This window comes from Poromitra crassiceps, assembly GCF_964638095.1.
Source record: "Poromitra crassiceps genome assembly, chromosome: 2".
Taxonomy (NCBI): Eukaryota; Metazoa; Chordata; class Actinopteri; order Beryciformes; family Melamphaidae; genus Poromitra; species Poromitra crassiceps.
The window spans coordinates 116,637,565-116,660,292 of NC_139624.1; positions in this window are offsets into that span (position 1 = coordinate 116,637,565).

Below are 22,728 nucleotides of genomic sequence, written 5' to 3' on the forward strand. Positions count from 1 at the left end.
ACATAAAACAAACAAGAATCACTATGAATCACAATATGAAAGAGTGTCTATTTTGAAAAGTGTGTGTGAAAGGAATATATGTACAGTTATAGGCAGTTACGTATATGAGAGGGGTCAATGTGTGGGTGTGTGTGTGTGTGTGTTTCACAAAACACGTTAAAGCTAAATTAATTGACATTAAGACCTGTTGGATTTGACTTGACTTGACTTTATTTAAAACTTTAACATGCTATACATTTGTTTTGATAAGGCAACCAAATAAGGTGGGCAAAACAATCATCTATACTTTAATATGTATAGTTAATATACATAATAACCCCTAATAATAATAATAATAATATAATAATATAATAATTAGAATAATAGTAGATAATAATTAGAATAATAGTAGATAATAATTAGAATAATAATAATAGAATAATAATATAAATAATAAGTTAATATAACCAAATCTCAGAAAAATATCTTGTAAAATACATCTTACAAACTTCATTGCAAAAGCATTACTTGCTTTGCTTAACCAATTTACCAATTTCATTGTCACAATATTTATGCCAATGCTTGTGATCACCACACCTTGCCTCAGGCCCGTTGACAGAAGAGCCCCTCCGAGGTCAGGGGCAGGTACAGTGTGTTGAGTTAAATACAGACTGTATAGTGTGAGAGGCAGAATGATAAACAAAGTTGTATCATACACACAATGGACAATAATCATATAATTTCCCCCGGTCATTACCGACCTGACTGATAATAGTTTGGCCTAACTGATTCAGTTATATTATATCCAGTTTTTTATTCCGGTTGAAGATTTCACAACCTCAATCTTGTTACTTTTGTACATCAGTACAGAGACTAACAGTAGTTCATCATAGTTCTCAAAGTCAAATGTAAAAATAATGACAGAGTAGAACTCTGACAGAGTTCTTCAGATTATTACACGCTACATATTATTTATGTACCATAACACGTCTTGTGTAGTAGCATAGCATGCTGCCACCACTTGTCATAAACTGTTTACTGTTTAGACATTGCTTCTAAGCCTGACAAAGACAATGCTGACGCATCAAGAGATACAGAAAATCATTGACACAACCAACTGATATGAAGGCTTGTAGGTATGTATGACACACTTACAATCACCTGACATCACAATCACCTTACACAATTGACAATTTACAATTGACAATTGACAATCACCTTACACATTGGGTAATTAGAACCGCAAATCACATGCCATTAAAAAACAACCCACTTGTAAGTATGTAAGTATGAAAGATTGCAACTATGCAATAACTTACAATAACCTGAAAATACACATTGGTTAATTAGAACCGCAAATCACATGCCATTAAAAAAACAACCCACTTGTAAGTATACAAGTATGAAAGATTGCAACTATGCAATAACTTACAATAACCTGAAATTACACATTGTGTAGGCCAATTAACTGTTTTAAAAACTGTTTTACGTGACGTGTAAAACATTTCAGCACATCAGAACATGAAAAACCATGTTTGGCTATTATGTGTAAACTAACATGTATATATGCAACACACATTTCACCAAGTCAGAACATGAAAAAACATGTTTGACTATTATGATAAACCCATACGGTAGAGGCATATATGTATATATGCAGCACACATATATGTGATGCATGTACTTTTGGGCCAGGTCTATGACACCAGCCCAATATTGTAACACATTTACACATAGTGGCTGACATTAGTGGTACAGACGACCCTTGCAGGCACCAGGATAAGGGTTTGGTAAACAAATCTGACAATCTGCGTTCATTCAATCACAGTCCCTATAGGTACTATGAATTTCACTCAAGTGCTTGTGTAAATTCACTGTCTAGAAATTGTTAGAAATGGTCAGAGTTACAACTGATCCAAATTATGTTTGAAGCAAATAACAAATGGTGGAACTAAAGTTACTTCTGTGTAGTAATCACAACTTCTGGATATTGGATGTTGGATATTTTGCATGAGAGAACGCCAAATTAGTGAATCAAATCAATCTAGATTCTAGATTGATATTGACCCCACATCTTAGAAACGCCTAATGTTTTGGAAAGTGTAGTAAGAAAGAGTGGTTGTGTTTGATGTGTGTTAATGTTTGGAAAGTGTAGTAAGAAAGAGTGGTTGTGTTTGATGTATGTTAATGTTTGGAAAGTGTAGTAAGAAAGAGTGGTTGTGTTTGATGTGTGTTAACATTTGGAAAGTGTAGTAAGAAAGAGTGGTTGTGTTTGATGTGTGTTAATGTTTGGAAAGTGTAGTAAGAAAGAGTGGTTGTGTTTGATGTATGTTAATGTTTGGAAAGTGTAGTAAGAAAGAGTGGTTGTGTTTGATGTGTGTTAATGTTTGGAAAGTGTAGTAAGAAAGAGTGGTTGTGTTTGATGTGTGTTAATGTTTGGAAAGTGTAGTAAGAAAAGAGTTGTTGTGTTTGATGTGTGTTAATGTTTGGAATGTGTTGAATTAAGTTGTAATACATACAACAAACATATTGTTACAATGGACACATTGTCTGAAATCCCTCATCTATAGGCTTGTAAGGAGAAGAGAGGGAAGAGGGGAGGAGATGAGAGGGGAGGAGAGGAGAGGAGAGGGGAGGAAAGGAGGGGAGGGGGAGGAGTAGAGGTGAGTTGATGAGAGGGGAGGAGAGGAGAGGAGATAGGAGGGGGTGAGGTGTGGAGAGGAGAGAAGAGGAGATGTGGGGGGAGACCAAGTTGAATTAAGTTGTAATACATACAACAAACATATTGTAAGTGTGTTATACGTTTTAATTTTATAACAATTGTATTACAAAGATTATTATTATATACCATTATTATATATACTTGGTGCTTGTCTACAAAACATAAAGTCTCACAGTAAATTAACCAATTCTGTGTGGAGGACTAGTTAGTTATATAATAATATAGTTAGTAACTATTAAAATAATCATATAAAAATAGGAAAAATAAAACTAAGATGTTTGTTCACGTTCCATATTCCATATTTTGAAATAATACCCGTAGGTCACGGATATCCGGGGTCTGGGTTGTACCAAGATTGAGAGTGGTTGAGATTTGTGAAATCTTCAACTGTAATAAAAAACGAGAGGGGTCCATGCTACTGAAACGTTATATCAATTTTTGGTCATATCGACCAAGACCAGGCCAATTCTACAGATCGTAGTGTATGCTAGCTAGCTAGCGCTAAGCTAACACTGATTCAATGTCGCCATATGTTTGAACCAAATGCTGTACAACACAAACAAGTTGTAAACCATTAATACTTACGCTCACACGTATAGTGATGCAGCTGTGTTTGAACCAAATGCTGTACAATAACGTAACAAACTCTGATAGGGCACATAGACTGGCGTGTGTATGTATTCCAGTAAATATAATAACGCATCCGTTATTGCATACGCATAAACAACAAACTAACTTTTATCAATGCATCAATTTGGTCATTCAGTGGCGTTTTACTGTAATGCAAAGTAAGTAGCGTTAGCTGATACATTAGCCAAAGTACCGGTAGTATCTGACTACCCATAATGCATTACGGCGATAAGGGAGACAGGGCAAACGGCATAGTCATACACCATAGTCTGTATTCAATCGTTTTCAATTCAAACCTGAAATTGAAACCTCAATCTGTATTGATCATATTTAGTTCAAAGCTTAATAGGCTTATAGCCTATCAAAAATCATCATGGTGATGTCACAATTGGATCCGGAGTGGGAAAAACATGGGAAAATACATAATATCACACATGAATGATGAAGTTGACTGGAATGTTTCAGTGTGTCATGTTTACCTGTGAATTTGTGGGTGCGTGTGTTTGTGGCTGGCTGTGAATATGTGTGTGAGTGGGTGGGTGGGTGGGTGTGTGTGTGTGTGTGTGTGTGTGTGTGTGTGTGTGTGTGTGTGTGTGTGTGTGTTGCGCGTAGGGAATCTACAGAATAGCCTTGGGAATACCCAGAATGCTTTGCTATACATTAGTAGGCTATACTAGCTAAGATAGCCTGTACAACATGCAATTATGGAATATTTGCATGCACAATATGCAATTATGGAATATTTGAATGGTGGATACATTGTACATTGTATTGTACATACATATAAGCGGGGCATGGGAGGAAAAAACTGTGGGGGCTCTATGGGTGAGTCAGAGAAATACGTGAGCAAGCAGCTATTCATAGCTTTCAAGGGGGGCGTTACGTGCTGCCGGGAACGCCCACCTGATCTCGCCGCTATTCATAGCTTTCAAGGGGGCGTTACGTGCTGCCGGGAACGCCCACCTGATCTCGCCGCTATTCGTAGCTTTCAAGGGGTGTTACGTGTTGCAGGGAACGCCCACCTGACGGTCAAAAACAAACAAGTTTATTTAAAACAGAAGTGATTGCGAAATCGACAGAACACCGGCCGTGGTAATAGACAATGTCATGTGGGGGATGGGTAGGATGGGCTGGCAGGGGAAGCCTGGGTGAGTCAGAGATTGTGAAATCGACAGAACACCGGCCGTGGTAATAGACAACGTCACGTGGGGGAGGGGGTGGAAAGGGGAACCTGGGGGCCGGTTGAGTCAGAGAAAACATCAACAGACAGTGAGCAAGCAGAGATATCTGTCTTGGTGTTGGGGGTGAGATGGGATGGGAGGGACAATTAGTTATAGACATATTAGTTTAGTAGCTCCTAAAATGGGCCAAATGTATTTGGCCGAGACCAAAAAATTGTTGTTAGTTGGATCAAAAATGCTGCTGCTGCTGCGTTCTGCCTTCACTGCCTCTCTCAAAGAAACTAACAGCTATGGCTTTGTGATTGTACTCAGCTGATCGCTCTCGTCCTTATAAAGGGAGGTGCTTCCTGTCGTGGAGTTGCGTCATAGAGGCGTTCAGCACGCAGCAAGCCTCTTCGTGACAAGAGACGTGCTGCGTGCTGCACGTCTCTTGTCACGAAGAGACGTGGTGCGTGCTGCGGAAGTCGTTGGTGTTTCACAAGTCGCGTCCATAACAACAGCGAGCAAAAGAGATATTGCCCACTATGTAAAATGATCCAGCTGGGTTTGCATAATGATTGCTCAAATGTATTTCCCCCGAGATCAAAAAAAAAACGGTGGTATTTGTCGTGAGCTGTGTTATGGGGTAAAATGGGGAAGTAGCCTTTGGAGGGCTTTTTTGAAATAATCACTTTTTCAAAAAGAAAAGTGATTTAAAAAACAGAAGTACCCTTTGGAGAACAAGTGGAATATAGCATTTTTTGCGCAAAATGACTTTAAGCACAAGACAAAAAAATGGAGAAGTACACTTTGCAGAAGTACTGAGAAATTGATTTTTACCCAAATAGAAATCACTTCCCCTTTTCAAAAAAGCGGAAGTATCCCTTTTGAGGAAGTTCTAAAAAATATTATTATTTTTATTTTCAGGGGGTGCTAACCCTACACTACTACTAACTACCATCTTCCTCTTTTCTATTACTGATGCCTTGTTCCACACAGGTTTCCCTATGCACAACCCTAAGCCTCCACGCCCATGCTGCACCTGACCTATGATATCCCTGTGTCTAAGAGCTGACTGTGCTTGCTGTACTGCCTCCTTTGGGTTCCACTTCCTCCCTGTTTTAACTGTGGGCGCTACACTCCTAACCACTGGATCCTTTGACTGAGTCAGAGTCATTTCCAGTCTAACCTTAGCACACTTGAACTCCTCTGTCAGGCTAGATAATGGCAATTCCAATATGCCTTTCCCATATAAGGCTACACTGCTTAGGCAGCGTGGGACTCCGAGCCATTTTCTAATGAATGAGTTAATCATCCTTTCTAGCTTTTCTACCTTTGAAAGGGGAACCTCATACACTGTCAGTGGCCACATCAACCGAGGCAACAATCCAAACTGCAAACACCACAACTTTAACTTTCCTGGGAGCCCTGACTTGTCTATACTTGAAATACCTTGAATCATTTCCTGCCTCACCTCCTCAAACTGTCCCTTATCACTGAGACTTGCATCATACCATCTTCCCAAACTCTTGACTGGTTTCTCTAACACTGTAGGCACCACCTCATCATTTATAACAAACTTCTTACCTACTACCCTCCCTTTAATGATTGAAATACTCCTGGACTTACTTGGCTTCACTTTCATTCTAGCCCACTGCAGATTACTATTTAACTTATCCAACAATCTGCTAGTACATGGAGCGGTTGACGTCATAGTCATCATGTCATCCATGTATGCCCTAATTGGAGGGAGCCACAGCCCTCCCTGCAGCCTTTCTCCACCCACTACCCATTTTGAAGCCCTAATAATGATCTCCATTGCCATGGTAAAAGCTAATGGGGAAATTGTACACGCTGCCATAATGCCTATCTCCAGCTGCTGCCAAGCTGTAGTGTACTCTGCTGTGGTAAAGCAGAGTTGAATATCTAAGAAGTAGGCTTTAACTAAGCTCTTTATACTACCTGGCACTCTAAAGAAATCAAAGGCCTCCCATAACAGACTATGTGGCACTGACCCGAAAGCATTAGCCAGGTCCAAGAATACTACATGCAGGTCTCTCTTCTCACGCCTAGCTGACTGGATTTGGTGCCAGATCATGCTGGTGTCCTCTAAGCACCCAGAGAAGCCGGGAATTCCAGCCTTTTGCACCGAAGTATCTATTAGCCTATTCTTTTCTAGATAACTAGACAGCCTCTGTGCCACAACACTAAAGAAAACCTTCCCTTCAACATTAAGTAGACTGATAGGTCTAAACTGACTTATCTCTAACGAGTCCCTTTCTTTAGGAATGAAGATTCCCCCTGCTCTACGCCACGCCTTAGGAATAACCTGCTTCTTCCAGACTACCTTCATCAGTTTCCATAGAAACTGCAACACATCTGGAGCACTCTTATACAGCCGGTAGGGGACTCCATTAGGACCCGGGGCTGAAGAGGCCCTTGCACGTCTCACTACTTCTTGAACTTCTTTCCACCTTGGTGGGCTATCATCACACTGGCTCTCTATTTCACCAATAGGTGGAATATCAGCTGGGACTGTCATCTCTCTAAACCTTTCCCTATCTTTGTGAACCTCCTCCAAATATTCCTCAAGCTTCTGCTTAGGTACCATAAGGCTACCATTCTTTTCCTTACTAAACAATGACTTCACAAATCTAAATGGATCCTTATAGAATGCTATTCTAGCTCTCTCTTTCTTTTTCCTATTTTTCCTAATGCTCTCTGCTCTTCTTAAAACTGCCAACCGATCCCTCACATCTGACTGCAAGCAATCAATGCCTTCCTTCTCAACCTCTGTAGCTTTTCTCCACTGCCTCTTAAGCTGTCTTCTCTCCTGGATAAGTCTATCTATCTCTTGTTGGCGCCTAGATTTAACTACCTCACCCTCTAGTTTCTTCCTTTTCTCAAAGACGCCAAACCTTTCCTTACCATAATCATAAATACAATCTCCCATTTTCTCCAACTTACTCTCAGCAGTTCCTTTAAGCTTCTCTAACATCCTAACCAAATCACTATTGATATCTTCCCACTTCCTACTTTCCGCTGCACCTGGCCACTTAACTCTAGGCTTCTGACCGCTAATCTTCTCCCTTTTTGGCTGGCTGGCCTCTCTGCTTTCCTCGGTGCTAGGACCTGCCTCAACATCAGGGGTGCTGATGTCCTGCGAGCTGTGGGTTACTTCCTGTCGCTGGACTTCACCCGACTGACTTGATAAACTTCTTAAGAAATAATTATCAATGCGGGGTCCCTGTGTTCCCTCTACCAAGCACCTCTTCCTGCCTTGATGGATTCTAAGGCCCCTCAAAGTTGTTACCTTCTGCCAGCCACACAAGCAAACCTGACGCTTCTTTCCATCTACATCTGAACTAGTGGCTTCCACTGACATGTTTTCCCTACTCATAGTCAAGTCCGTTCCAGAGTCAATAACCGTGTCAACCATAGGTGAGTCATCTTCCGCCCCCGCTCTCGCAGACTCTAGGGGTGTTTTTTCATAATTCTGTTTCGTAGCAAGTTTGGGTGTAACCAATGGCATATTGGCCTTGGCTACTGCCACAATGAGCAGCTAACCCATTGCAGCCCCGATGGGGTCTAATCCCTCCTGTCAGCTGTCTTTCCATGCTGTCACTAGGTCTTTCCCTAGTTGTCAGCTGCACTATTCACAACAGTCACTAGCCTAAGCTAGCTTTAGTATTAATTAATACACAGGACAAGATGTTACTATCCCTTGTGCCAAAATCCGAGGAAAAACACATTTAGAAGCCCAATCCAGAATAAAACAAGCTAACAGGCTAACAAACTAATAAACAAGACACAAATCACCGGTTACCTACCCTAGCCAACAGCAGTATGCCCATATGACTTTACCTAGTCATTAAATATTACCTAGCCTATAACAAGTGCATAAGATTCATTGGGAACGAGCTGCCATAACGGACTTGACTGATCTAGTTATGCCCGGCTCCAGGCTATTCAGTCGAGGCTGCTAGTCAGTGGAAGAGGGGCAAGAAGTCCGGATTAATATATATGTAATTATATATATAAGGCAGTTAGAGCTAGGCTAATCGTTCCCGCCTTACAGCTTAATCAAAGTAGCAGAAGCTAGTTGGGGTTATACACAACTTAGCTGCACTTTCTAACCCTTATAACGGAGAGCTGTAAACCAATTAGTGATCGGTCTTCACTGGATTGAGAACAATTGGCATAGAATCGCGACATGGCGCCCAACGTGGGGCCCTGAGAGCCCCTGAGAGACCCCCAGGACCCCCCAAACTGACCTACAGAGAGGCGTGCGGCAGGGGAAGAGACCAGTCCGAGCGCCAACAGCCCGGGGCTCTGAGAAGTGTCAGAGCGGCCGGTTCCGCAAATACTGCAACACAAGCAGGCGGAAAAAGGAGAAGTAGTTAGGCGGGGACCTCCAAGGGGCCCCGCGACTGCACTGAACAGCCAACCTAGTCTGGAACTCATCCTTGATTCAGAAGCGCTCTGAGCAGGATTGTGCGACAGGCGACTCGAGACGACAAAGACAAAGAGGAGATGGAAGGAACCCCATCTCCCCTGACCCTGAGGGAGGGGGAAGGACCCCCCCCCCCTCAGAACCTGGAGCAATGAGCGAAGCCGGAGGGATGGGGAGAGCACCCTCACCCCCGGCCCAGGTGACCAGAGATGACAAAGATGCCAGGACAAAGGAGGACGAGTTACAGCCCCCATCTCAGATGCAAGGGGGGAAAAAGAAAAAGCAGGAAAGCCCAGAAGAAGAGCCGCTATGGGAGCAGCAAGACGACACGGGAGAGGTGGGAGCACACCCGCCACCCCCAGGCCCGCTGCCAGCACAGGTGGCATCACGGCCAGATGGGGAAGAGGAGGAGATGTTAACGCTGCGCGTCCGTAGGAGGAAACGGTTTGAGTGGCTGAAGAAATGCAACGACGGCTGGGAGAAGAGCCCAGCTAAAAACCCTGCAAAGAAACTTCACAGAGGCCCTCTCCAATACCTCCCCAAGAAAGAGTACAAGAAACTGCCCGTTGAACAGAGAGATGCCCTCAGGCTTGCCAGAGAGCATGCCGCGGGCTTGAAGAAGTGACGACATCCAAGGCACGGGTCACTCTGGACAAAACCTGCGGGGAGAGGGACAAAAATACACCTATGAGATGAGAAAATTTACATCTACCCCCCGGTAGGCACCAGAGCAGAGGTGTCAGTGACCCGTGAAAGCCTCAGGAAAATAGGACACCTGAAGAAAAGAAGAAATCTCCCAAAGTGCCTTAAAAGACTTTGAAACAATAAACACAGAATAAATAAGAATAATCAAGAAGAAACAAAATAAACACAGACAGTCATTTCTCTCCAGGCTGTGAAAAGAATTTGTGTGCATTTGACGGAGAAAGGGGAAGTGACACCAGCAGCGCTGCAGAGCATTGGGAAAGCTAGGAAGAGGAAGTGAAACTCCAGCCTGGCTCACTACAACATCGGAGCGAGGTCCACTTTGGGCCGCCAACGAAGCAGAGGTGTCCTCAACACAGAGATGTGAGTACATGTGCCATGCTCCATTCATCGCACACACTGCGGCTGCTAAACGAGGAAATGGCCAGCCATCCCCTCAGACTACCTCCAAGCAGGGAGGCCCGCTGCTTCTGTCTAGAACAGCTTCCTCGCCTTCGCCCGAGACACTGTAAGCGCCAAGGGCCCACCGGTGGCAGCGGTGAGCCCCTGCCATAAGGATGCTTCCCTGTTTCCTAAAAAGACGCCTGCAAAGATCAATTGGCAAATATTGAAGAAAATAGAAGATCTTAGGTTTGATTTCTTCCCTGGAGGGAAAAATGCCAAAACAAAGCAAGTGACTTTCTTCAAAGAAGAGGAAGTGCGGGGAGGCCGCTGGCCAGGGCCTGAAAAGGAATGTAATGCGGTAAAAATAGACATTGCTCTTAACTTGTCAGCTGAAGCACACTCCACTGCAGAAAATCAACACCCAAGTCGGCCTCATAAAAAGCACACAGATATTTCTGGGTCATCTGCAACTCAGGAAACTCATAAGTCCTGTACAAGACTCATCTAAAGGAGCTGACACTAAAGCAGCTGCATTATGAACTGTTGAAGGAGCCAAGGGAAACTGGCACTATGACGAAGTAGGCCGCTTCGTCCAAGAGAGAATAATGTCTTTGTAGGGATCGAGGTGGGACAACGCACCCAGCAAGCTGGGTGGTCCCAGAGGGTCCGTGGAGGGGGTGTGATTGGTGGTGGGCTACACAAACGGAAGCGCTCAGCCATGCAGTCATCCGCCCCACACGGAACAGGGAATGGAGAGTCAACAACGCTGGATTGCCTAGGATCAAATACGTCGAGTAGATGGTGGTGCTTGAACCGCAGGGCCTTGAATAAAAGCCATCGGGCCGACAGGCCCTCTCCCTTCAAAGGGGCCATTCTATAAGGTGCTCGAGCCGGAGGGTCTTGAATAAAAGCCATCGCGCCGACAGGCCCTCTATCTCCAAAGAGACCCTTTTACAGACGTCGAGCCGGGAGGCCGAGAAAGAGGAAAAGACTGAAAAAGAATGGCATCCAGAAAGTGAACGATTTCGAGGAACGAAAAATGGAAGAAAGTGTGTGTTGACTCAAACCGATTCCAAGCTAGAAGAAAACCAGGAACCACAAATGGCTAGTAACGCACCTAGCCTCCCACCCTATGTCAGACTAGCCACTGTCTATGGGGTGGTTGTCATGCTGAGAAACACCTCAGGTCTGTGGGCAGGAACAGGACTGAGAAAATTGGAGTATGCTAAAAAAGGATTCCTGTCAGAGAAGAGAGAAGTTGTGAAACACCTCCGACATCCAGCGTATGGCGATCGCTCTGGATGCGCTACAGACTGGGTGCGGATGACAGATAATGATGAAATGACCGCAGAGATGCTGGACTAAAGATAGTTCCAGCTATTCTGCACCATCACGGTGCAGAGCCAGGGACCCTAACTCACAAAGGGTCCACTAGAGAACGACCAGGTACTTCCAGCAGGACGGCTGGGAAGTACGACCAGAGACTCTGTTTGTCACAGGGGACTGCAACAGCATAGCGGGAGGCCTACAAAGAACAACATCCATCACCAGAAGAACCTTCAGAAATGTACACTGTTCCAGGCACACCTAGACCTGCTCAGGTGCCTACCGCAGGCATCACTTCTCCCAGACCAGAAGTCATACTGTCCTCACCAAAAGACAATGTGACTGACGTACCACCAGGTCGTACATACCCCCTAAGAGAGAGACTGTACTGATAACAGTCTATAGATGGCGCTGGTTAACAGTTCTGCTGTATGCTACGCACACTGATGACGTATTAAAGATGCGCACTTGAAACATGGCAGACTGTTGTCCGCTCGAGTCATTACATGGTACCAGGAAAAATCAGAACAAAAAATGAATAATATACGTCCGCCTGACGAGTTGAAGTTAACGGGCAATGTCCATGAGAACTGGAAAACCTTCAGGCAGAGTTTTGAGTTTTATCTGTTGGCGATCGGTCTGGATGACGAAGAAGCAGCCGACGACCGTCGGAAGATAGCTCTGTTGCTAACAGTAGCTGGCCGTGCAGCGCTGGATGTGTACAACACCTTCGTCTTTTCCGCAGCTGAAAAGGACAAGTTTCCAGCGGTACTGAGCAAATTTGAAGCCTACTGCACACCAAGAAAGAACGAAACATACGAACGGTATGTGTTTAGGAACAGACTGCAAAAAGAGAATGAGTCAATAGAGCTGTATGTGACAGACCTGCGTCTCAAGAGTCAATCCTGCAACTTTGGCACACTGTGCGATTCTATGATAAGAGACCAGATAGTCATAGGAGTGCAGGACAAGAGAGTAAGGCTACTTTTACTAAAAGAAAATGAACTTACTTTGGAAAAGGCTGTGAGGATTTGCCAAGCGTCTGAAAGCACGAAGCTACAGCTAAAGTTCTTTGATAATGACGGTGAAACAGCCGCTGTCGATGCCGTGCAAAAGCACAAAAAGAGAGATGACAAACGACAGGCATATAAACCCAAAGGGAGACAATATGGAGATGGCAAAGACTGTGAGAGATGTGGGAGTAAACACGCTCCAAACAAATGTCCTGCATATGGCAAAGAATGTCGGAAGTGGGAAAAATCACTTTGCCAGGTCCTGTTTCACAAAGAAAAAGGTGCATGCTGTAGGGAAGCCAGAAGAAGCAAGCGACACTGAAGAGGATGAACCACTGTATGTGGAGACAGTGGCATTGACTGATAGGGACAGAAATAAGGATGAATGGATAGCACACTTAAGTGTCGAGGATGTGACAGTCCCAATGAAGATTGACACTGGTGCACAAGTGAATATCCTGCCGATTAAATATTTCAAGAAAATGAGCATAAAGCCAAAAATAAAACCTAAGAAAATGAACCTAAGGGCGTTCAACAATCAGCCAATCCCAACAAAGGGGGTGTTCAGAGCCACTCTTAAAGGAGAGGGGCGTTCTTTTAGCGCACTATTTGTCCTAGTAGAGGAGGATAGACAGCCTATATTAGGTCTAAGAGCAAGCGAAAAGCTAGGGCTTATTAAAAGAGTCCATGTCATAGACAGTGTCTTAGTGACCCCTAGGGGCGCTACTGAGAAGAAAATGGACACGGGTACAGGATTCACTACTGAGATAGTGAAAAAGTACAAGGATGTGTTCCAGGGAGTAGGCCGTTTAAAAAATCGGTATAAAATACAGTTAAAAGACAATGCTGAGCCTGTAATACACGCAGCAAGAAGAGTGCCGGTGGCACTGAAAGATAGGCTGAGAAAAGAGCTACAGACCCTGATAGACAAAGGGATAGTGAAAAGAGTGGAAGAACCTACAGATTGGGTTAATTCCCTAGTCATAGTTGAGAAAAAGAACGGAGACTTACGACTATATAGACCCCAGAGATCTGAACAAATGGATCAAAAGAGAACATTTCAAACTGCCAGTAAAGTCAGACATCACAAGTGCTATGGCAGGAGCTCGATTCTTTTCCAAACTGGATGCGTCGTCTGGATTCTACCAGATTGAGCTGGAAGAGGAGAGTGCAAAGCTGTGCACATTCAACACGCCTTTTGGAAGGCACTGCTTTCTCCGCATGCCTTTTGGGATAGCCTCAGCTCCCGAGGTGTTTCACCGGACAGTACAGCATCTGTTTGATGGCATGGAGGGCGTGGGAGTTTTTCTAGATGATGTGGTCGTTTGGGGAGCTACAAAACCAGAGCATGATGAGAGACTCAAACAGGTGATGGCAAGAGCACAGAAATCTGGGCTAAAGCTAAATAAACAGAAGTGTCAGTTCGGGGTGGGTGACATAACATACCTGGGCGACAAGCTATCTGGAGCTGGGATACAGCCTGACCCAGAAAAGGTTAGGGCGATAAAAGAGATGCCATCACCCAACGACAAAACTGAGCTGCAGCGTGCGCTGGGCTTAGTCACCTACGTGGGACGATTCATTCCCAATCTGTCGGCTAACACGAAAGCGTTGCGCAGCTTGCTAGAGAGTGGAACTGAATGGCAGTGGGAGCATGAACATGTGAAAGAGTGGGAAATGCTCAAGAACAGTCTGATCAATGATCCAGTGTTGAAGTTTTATGATCCAGCGCTTCCAGCAAAAGTATCAACAGACGCTTCGAAAGATGGCCTGGGAGCGGTTCTGCTTCAACTACACGACTCAACATGGTTCCCAGTAGCTTACGCATCTCGGACAATGACTGCAGCGGAGCATAACTACGCTCAAATTGAAAAAGAGGCAGTCTTTGGATGTGAAAAGTTCCATGAATACATCTATGGAAGAGAGGTGGTGTTAGAAACTGATCACAAACCACTAATTGCAATCTCAACGAAAGCTCTCGGAGATGCGCCGCCGCGCATTCAGCGCTTGATGCTTCGTTTACAGAAGTACAGCCTGACGTTTGAGTTCACACCAGGAAAGCATCTGGTAATGGCAGACGCTCTGAGCAGAGCATCCTTGAGCAACACAGGTCCAAGCAGTACTGAACACGATGTACAGATACATGTGGACTGCATAATGAAGCACATGCCTGTGTCTAAGGAAAAATGGAGACAGATTGCAGAAGCAACGGCAAATGACCGCGAGCTGCAGATCGTGATGGAGAAAATACACCAAACAGGAGATCAAAAGCTGACACATCCTTATCAGAGCTTCAAAGAGGAGCTGTCAGTGGTCAGCGGAGTTCTTCTGAAAGGAAAAAGAATTGTCATACCTTTCTCCATGCGTTCACAAATGGCAAAACTCACACACGAGGGACATTTAGGTGTCGAAAAATGCAAAAGACGTGCAAGAGCTGTGATGTTTTGGCCACACATGAACAGAGACATTGAGTAACTTGTGCAGCGCTGTGAGACATGTCAGCGGCACAGGTACCAACAACCAAAGGAGCCTCTCATGGCTCACGGCAAACCTGTGGAGCCATGGAGAAAAGTGGGAACAGATTTGTTTCAGCTGGCAGGGAGAAACTACCTTGTCATCATGGACTACCAGTCAAACTTCCCGGAGTATGCCTTGCTGTCTGATACAACAGCCAAACAGGTGATAAAACACACCAAAGTCATCTTTGCAAGACACAGAATTCCTGTGACTGTTGTGAGTGATAATGGTCTGCAGTTCAGTAGCCAGGAGTACAGGGACTTTGCAGAGACATACGGCTTTGAGCACGTGACATCAAGCCCGCTGTTTCCTCAGTCAAACGGCTTGGCTGAAAAGGGAGTACAGATCGTAAAACGTCTGATGAAGAAAGCTGCGGAGACAGGAGGAGATCCTTATTTGGCTTTGCTAAATTACAGAGCGTCACCTCTCGAATGTGGGAAGTCTCCAGCTGAGCTTCTCATGAATAGAAAGCTGAGAACACGACTGCCCTCAGCAGAACACATGCTTGAGAAGAGGACAGAACACTCTGTAAAGCAAACCAGACAAAGTCAAGCCTACAACAGGACCATCAGACCATTGTGCCCGCTAGGGCAAGACGACGTGGTACGCGTCAGATGTGATGGACAATGGGGACCTGTTGCCAAGGTCATCAAGGAGACAACACCGAGATCCTATGAAGTGCTCACAGAGTATGGCAACACACTGCGAAGGAATCGACGTCATCTACTGAAGGTGCCGCCCACTGGTCGTGAGGAAGCCGAGATCAACAACACTGATGGACTGAGAGTGCAAACGAGTGCACAGCACAATCCACCCAGTCCCACAGCTGTCACTGGAGGTGGCACAAACAGCTCATCTTCCCCAGAGACAGTGCGAGAGCGGCCACGTAGGTAGCTTCTGCCAAGGTTTTTTTTGAGGATTCTGGCTCATCTTTCAAGAGCCGAGGATTATTTTCTGCTAGGAGTTTGTGAACACAAAATATCTCAAAAGAACTAATAGAATGTGTGCTTTCTCTGTCTAAAAGAGTTAGTTTTTATCATGTTCTGTTATGTAGGCATTAGCAGTTGAATACAGCATGGTTTCAGAGATTTTCAGAGAGTTTTGAGATAAATGGATTTTTAGAACCACCTCACGTGCCTGTGATTATGGGTGCACTTGGGCAAGTGTGTATACTGTATTTTGTTTGTGTGTGTGTGTGTGTGTGTGTGTGTGTGTGTGTGTGTGTGTGTGTGTGTGTGTGCGTGCGTGCGTGCGTGTGTGCGTGCGTGATTCGATAGAACCGGCAGAACAGTCACTTTAACCATTTATTTTTGGCATCAGTGAGACATCAGACATCTAAACAATATAGTTCTGAACAGTAATTTCCTCCATAACAGCACCCCCACCCCCCTCTCCTTCAAACTCCTCCCTCCGTGGGTGTGTCTCTGGTGGCTTTGCAGCGTTTGTCACAGGCGAGTCGCTGCTGCCTGTCTGTGCTGCCTGGCTGCTGGCGGCCGCTCGTCGGGCGAGTCTGGATGGGGCTCGTTCGTTTCTGGGTTTTCGGTTGTGTGGTGGGATGAAGCTGCGTGCGATTCTGGGCTTTCTGCTGGTGTTTCAAAGTGTGTTGCACACAGAGTCTATTTTTGGAATCGCCCACCGTTGTGCACCAGCGCGAAAGCGTTTTCGCCAAACCATTTTCATGAGAATGGCTTCCTCACGCTTTTTCCTGGTGTTTTTGCTCGGCTTCCTCTAGTCTGGAGAGCACTGTCGCCACTTAGTGGGTCAGTAAAATAGGTTATACACATTCAATAGCTCCCATATATTTATAGGAGATGTAAAAGGGTTTGATCCACGTCCCACGCCAATTTTTTTTTTTTTTTTTTTGACGAGATAACTCGTCCACGGCAGTCAACCGTTGGATTTTTTTGACGAGTTAACTCGTCGACGGCAGTGAACGTGTTAAGTAAAAAAAAAAAAAGAAAAAGAAACAATGTTCATTATTATGTTTGTTCACTTACTGCTGCAATGACATTGATAATTACTATTACAGTAAGATGCAGTGATACCTTACACTAGTAAGAGTAAAGAGTATTATGTTATTTCAAATGTTGCACTGTTTACAACAGTCTTTGTTAGAACACAGGAACCAGTTTATATAAGAAAAGAAAATAATCTTTAATAGCACTTGTTATAGTGTTACAGTTGCCTATAATTGTTGTGGTATATTGCTACTTAAAAAAAAGGGAGATGTACTGATAACAGTCTATAGATGGCGCTGGTTAACAGTTCTGCTGTATGCTACGCACACTGATGACGTATTAAAGATGCACACTTGAAACATGGCAGTCTGTTGTCCGTTCGAGTCATTACAGAGACGACCTCCTGATAGACTGTTATTGTAGTCTAGAGACTAACCCTCAACATTGGGGCAGAATAATCCCCAGGGTTCAGTCTGGTTATAGAGGTAGTCTAACCCTCTCTCCCTAGTTCAGGCAAAAGTTCCATAGCCGAAATGAGTTAGATAAAAGTTAATTATATAAAGAAGAATTTGGAAAATAAAGGCTGTGACATAATAGAAAAAATGTATTTGAAGCAAAGAGTTTTGAGTTAAAATATTAGTGGACAGTGAACTGTTTATTATTTTGTTAAAGTAACCTCAAAAGTAAGGGGGGAGGGATATGTTGTGTATTGATACTGACAGCCTGGTTTTGTCCCTTTAAGAATAACTGTCACGCCCTCTGGTGACGGACATGCGCTATCATTGTAATGTTCAGTCCTGAGTTGAAGTAAAATACAACCACATGGAAATTCTCCCTGTCTCATGTTTCCTCATTATAAGTTGTTATACTAAAGTAAAATATAGTGAGTATACAACAGGGGCGAAGAACTGAAAAGCCATCCCATACACAAAATCTGTACATCCAAGACCACTAAGGGCTTGGTTTCTAGTTTTTATACCTTTATCACCAACGCTGCAGAAAAAAACATTGCAAGTCGATGTTAGCTGGAGTACAGATCTTTGTGGATTAATATCATTTTATCTTCCAGGAACCCCAATCACCAAGTGATTCATTAGAACTACGCCCATAGACTACACTGTACCCCTTGTAAATTATTTCAGATGAAACTATCTCAAAGCCCTAATTGTACATTATGGCCCCTGGTACCTTTATACACACGGTCTGAGAATGCTCGACCATTTCTTTATTTTGGAGAGAAGTTGCCAGGAAGATGTCCATAGTGTTGGGAGTCACTGTTCCTTGTTCTCCTGTTTTGTTGATGAATGTTGTTACTGGGTTGAATTTATCCTTGGGGGTCCTGCGGGGAGGAGAGTTATTTTCTGAGTGAATCTGTTTGTGTATGTGTATGTATTAAAAAACCAATAGGTTCAAGTATACATACTACTGCATGCGCTGGGATGCGTCATCAGTGATGTTAACTGGGGTCGTGGGGTGTTTCGGGTCTGTCAACATCATACACCCTCGCCCAGTAGACCCAGCACTAAACTCTATTGCAGCGGATTGGGCATGATCAACCCTTCCGCGGGCAACGTTGTAGACAGAGTAGGAAGGCTGATCCGTGAGCGGCTGCTTCTGGGACACGGGTCGGGGTCGTAATCGGCCTCGGCTGGGTCTACTGGCCGAGGGTGTATGATGTTGACAGACCCGAAACACCCCACGACCCCAGTTAACATCACTGATGACGCGTCCCAGCGCTTGCAGTAGTATGTATACTTGAACCGAAACCCCTGGCTCCCCCTGGCCAGTGAGACTTGGGAATAGACTAGGTGACAACCAAGTATAGTTTGGTGACAAGCTGGAGAGACAGTTGACGGTCGGAGAGACGGCATCCGGTACGGGATGGGTTTTAGCACCCCAGCCTGGCTCTCTCGTGAGGGAGAAATCCACAAATGCTACGGATCAGCCTCCTGAAAATCTGCGTAAACATCGGCGCGGCCTGGGGTCCTTCAGGCTAGAGCGAGGTGCTCGTCGCAGGTGTATGACGTGCAGCGCACAGGCCTCCTTGAGGCATCCTCCCTGCCCATGGTACGGCATGGTAGGATTGCCTTTTGCCACAGGAGGTTCTGGTGAGACGAAGGAGGTGCCCGGCCTGGAATCACCCCACAGGGCCTTAGACCTCCATGCACCGAAGGTCTCACAATACTGCGGTGTAGCACTAAACTCTATTGCAGCGGATTGGGCGTGATCAACCCTTCCGCGGGCAACGTTGCAGACAGAGTAGGAAGGCTGATCCGTGAGCGGCTGCTTCTGGGACGCGGGTCGGGGTCGTAATCGGCCTCGGCTGGGTCTACTGGGCGAGGGTGTATGATGTTGACAGACCCGAAACACCCCACGACCCCAGTCAACATCACTGATGACGCGTCCCAGCGCATGCAGTAGTATGTATACTTGAACCTATTGGTTTTTGTAGATGTTTGTGATTTATGTTTTGTTTTGTGTGTTTTTTATGTTGGGAAAATGTAAATCAATAAAAAATGTATCACAAAAAAACCACTCACTGATGACATCACTCATGGGTGACATCATCATTGAGTGCTCAAGTGACATCACGGAGGCTGGAGACCACTGTGTTCAAGACCAGGGGGGCTCTAACTCCCAGGGTGGGTCTAACTCCCACAGGTCCACTAGTAATTTATAATTATTTGTGATTGTTTTCTGTTTTGCTCCAGCTTCTGATGTGATCACTGCGCTGCATACTGCACTGTCAAATTCCTCATTTGTATTCTGATCACTCACTATGGCTATTAAAATGAATCTTGAATCTTAAAAAAAAATCTAATTTGTTGAAACCGGTAAATTATCTCAGTGCAATAAGATGATTTCATCGTCCTAACAAGCTTGATAAGTCTGGATACAAGATCAAATAAACTTAACCTTGCACTGCAGTGTACAAGCCATAAAGACATGAAAAACTTTACCAACAGCTCTATCTACAACAACTCAACTCAGGTTTCTTTGTTTTTGTTTTGTCTCATGCCCAAAACAAAGACTGACTCAACTCGAGTGGCCACGCATCAGAAGAGGCAAAGTGCTGCTCATTAACGTAAAGTTTTTAATTGCCGGCTCAGACTCACTCTCCTTGTTTATTTATGTCCCTTTTGAAAGAGTTGAAAAGTGACTTCTTGACTTATCTCCACCCACCCTGGGTCCATCTCTCCTCCTCCCGACTGCTCTCGGGGGTTTGGGGGGGGGGGGGCAGGGGTGCGGATAATTTCCCACCCCTGTGCCAATGTGGTGGGCGCTGACAGGAACATAGCAGCCCGCCTAGCTGACAGACAACAAGCTGTGGCTCACCTCGCTGCAATTTATGAAGGCAGATGTACAAGGCACGTTATTAGCTCCCCATGCGACGCTCCCCTGATTTACAGTTTAAGGGAGCAAGTATAATAAATAGAACGCGTAAACAAATCAAACTGCCGACAAGTTTGTCTGTCTGCGGTGTGGAATAGCTCACCGCGAGCGGAGGGGCAAAATACATAGCGGCCAATTAGCGGATGCCGCGTGATCGGTAATGCCGCGGGGGAGGCGCTCGGCATTCTGGGTGGGGAGAGTGCATCACCCCTGCTACCTCTCATTAAAGGAGACACATCTCACAAGTTTTCAATGGCCGGAGCTATTAGCCGGAGCTAACAAATAGGTGACTATCATGCAGGACATGGGCCGAGACGACTTCGTCTTAATCAGGGCCTCTCTTATCCTTAATGAGCCTAAGTGACCCCCTCTCTCTTTCTCTAAGGATTTTATTCTGCACTCATTCCCTCCTCTCTCTCCTCCCTTTTGCCATCCCCCTCCTCCCCCCACCTGCGGGTGCCTGTGGTTTATGATGATGGAGCTCTGAGGCTAATATACATTTGAATGCTCTGTAATGGGAGGGGATGGAGGCCGGGATGGGAGGAGAAACAGTGGGCGGATTAGAAGGCCTCTCTCTGAATGTCTCGGCTTTAAAACATTAATGAGGGGGCTGAGCACACCACCATAAATTTGACTTTTCATGTTTAATTACTGCCGTATACAGTTTAGTGAGGATAAATCACACAATTATTATGCTCCTCACCCATGGCTGGTGTTGTTTCTCCTTTCTTTCTCGAGCTGTTTTTTGTTGTTGTTGTTGTTTTTGTTGTTGTTGTTAATTCATAAGCCGATGTCTTTCCTTAATAGTGCCGTCTGTAGAGAGGCAATAAACCCTAATGTCTCATCATCACAAAGAGAGTGACTCCCTCTGTGAGATAGAGAGAGGGGGAACAGAGAGAGCGACTGCTTCTGTGAGATAGAGGGGGAACAGAGAGAGTGACTCCCTCTGTGAGATACAGGGGACCAGAGCAACTCTTTCTGTGAGATAGATAGAGGGGGAACAGAGTGACTCCTTCCTTGAGATAGAGAGATGGGGAACAGAGAGAGCGACTCCCACTGTGAGATAGAGAGAGGAAGAACAGAGAGAGCGAAAATCTCTGTGAGATAGAGGGGGAACAGAGAGAGCGATTCCCTCTGTGAAATAGAGAGAGGGGGAACAGAGAGACTCCCTCTGTGAGATAGAGGGGGAACAGAGAGAGTGACTCCCTCTGTGAGATAGAGAGAGGGGGGAAAGAGAGAGTGACCCTCTCTGTGAGACAGAGAGAGGGGGGAAAGAGAGAGTGACCCTCTCTGTGAGACAGAGAGTGTAAGGCTGTGCGTGTGTGTGGACCCAAATGCAGAGACACGGAGACAAAAGCAGGTTCAATGTCTTTACTTGACTTGACCAAAAGTAAAACAACAAAGGTTTGCCAGTAATGGCTGCAGACTTACACTGACTTAAACGGGGCTGCGAAGCCAAATAAACTAAACTAACACAGGGAGAAATGTCCAATGAACAGATCAGGAAGTCCGACAGGAAAAGTCACAAGGAGTTGAATAATCCAACAGGCACAGGAGGATCTCAGAGCAGGTCAGGACCACAGCAGCACACGATAATAATCAGCGACTGGGTCTGAAATGACACGTGTTTAAACAGACAGTTGACCAGGTGCAGAAAATCACAGAATCAGTGGGGTTATTGAATTATTGTCTTTGCCTTCCTATTGGCTCTGGCACTGCTCTGTCTCCCGCCATCGTTCCTGAGGCGGTAAGGCAGATCAGCACCTCGGACAGCGACGGGACAACTTCCGCGTGCCCGGGTTGCTCGTCCTCCAGCCCTTTCAGCACCACGGCCAGCTCCGCTCCTGTGACCCCTTCCAGTGCCGCTAGGCCCTGCCTCTGCGTGCATGTCAGAGAGAGGGGGGAAAGAGAGAGTGGCTCCCTCTGTGAGATAGAGAGGGGAACAGAGAGAGTGACTCCCTCTGTGAGACAGAGAGAGGGGGGAAAGAGAGAGTGACTCCCTCTGTGAGACAGAGAGAGGGGAACAGAGAGAGTGACTCCCTCTGTGAGACAGAGAGAGGGGAACAGAGAGAGTGACTCCCTCTGTGAGACAGAGAGAGATGGAACAGAGTGACTCCCTCTGTGAGACAGAGAGAGGGGGAACAGAGAGAGCGACTCCATCTGTGAGACAGAGAGAGGGGGGAAAGAGAGAGTGGCTCCCTCTGTGAGATAGAGAGAGGGGGGAAAGAGAGAGTGACTCCCTCTGTGAGATAGAGGGGAACAGAGAGAGCAACTCCATCTGTGAAATAGAGGGGCAACAGAGCGACTACCTCTTCACTTTAAGCTGCTTTACTGGGCTATCCTTGGATCATTTTCTTCTTCGATTTACATAATGTGTACTTTTTCTAAACTATTAATGTAAATTTGTAATGTTTTTATTTATTTTTGATCCAAAATAAACCAAACCAAACTCTGAGATAGAGAGAGGAGGAACAGAGTGACTCCCACT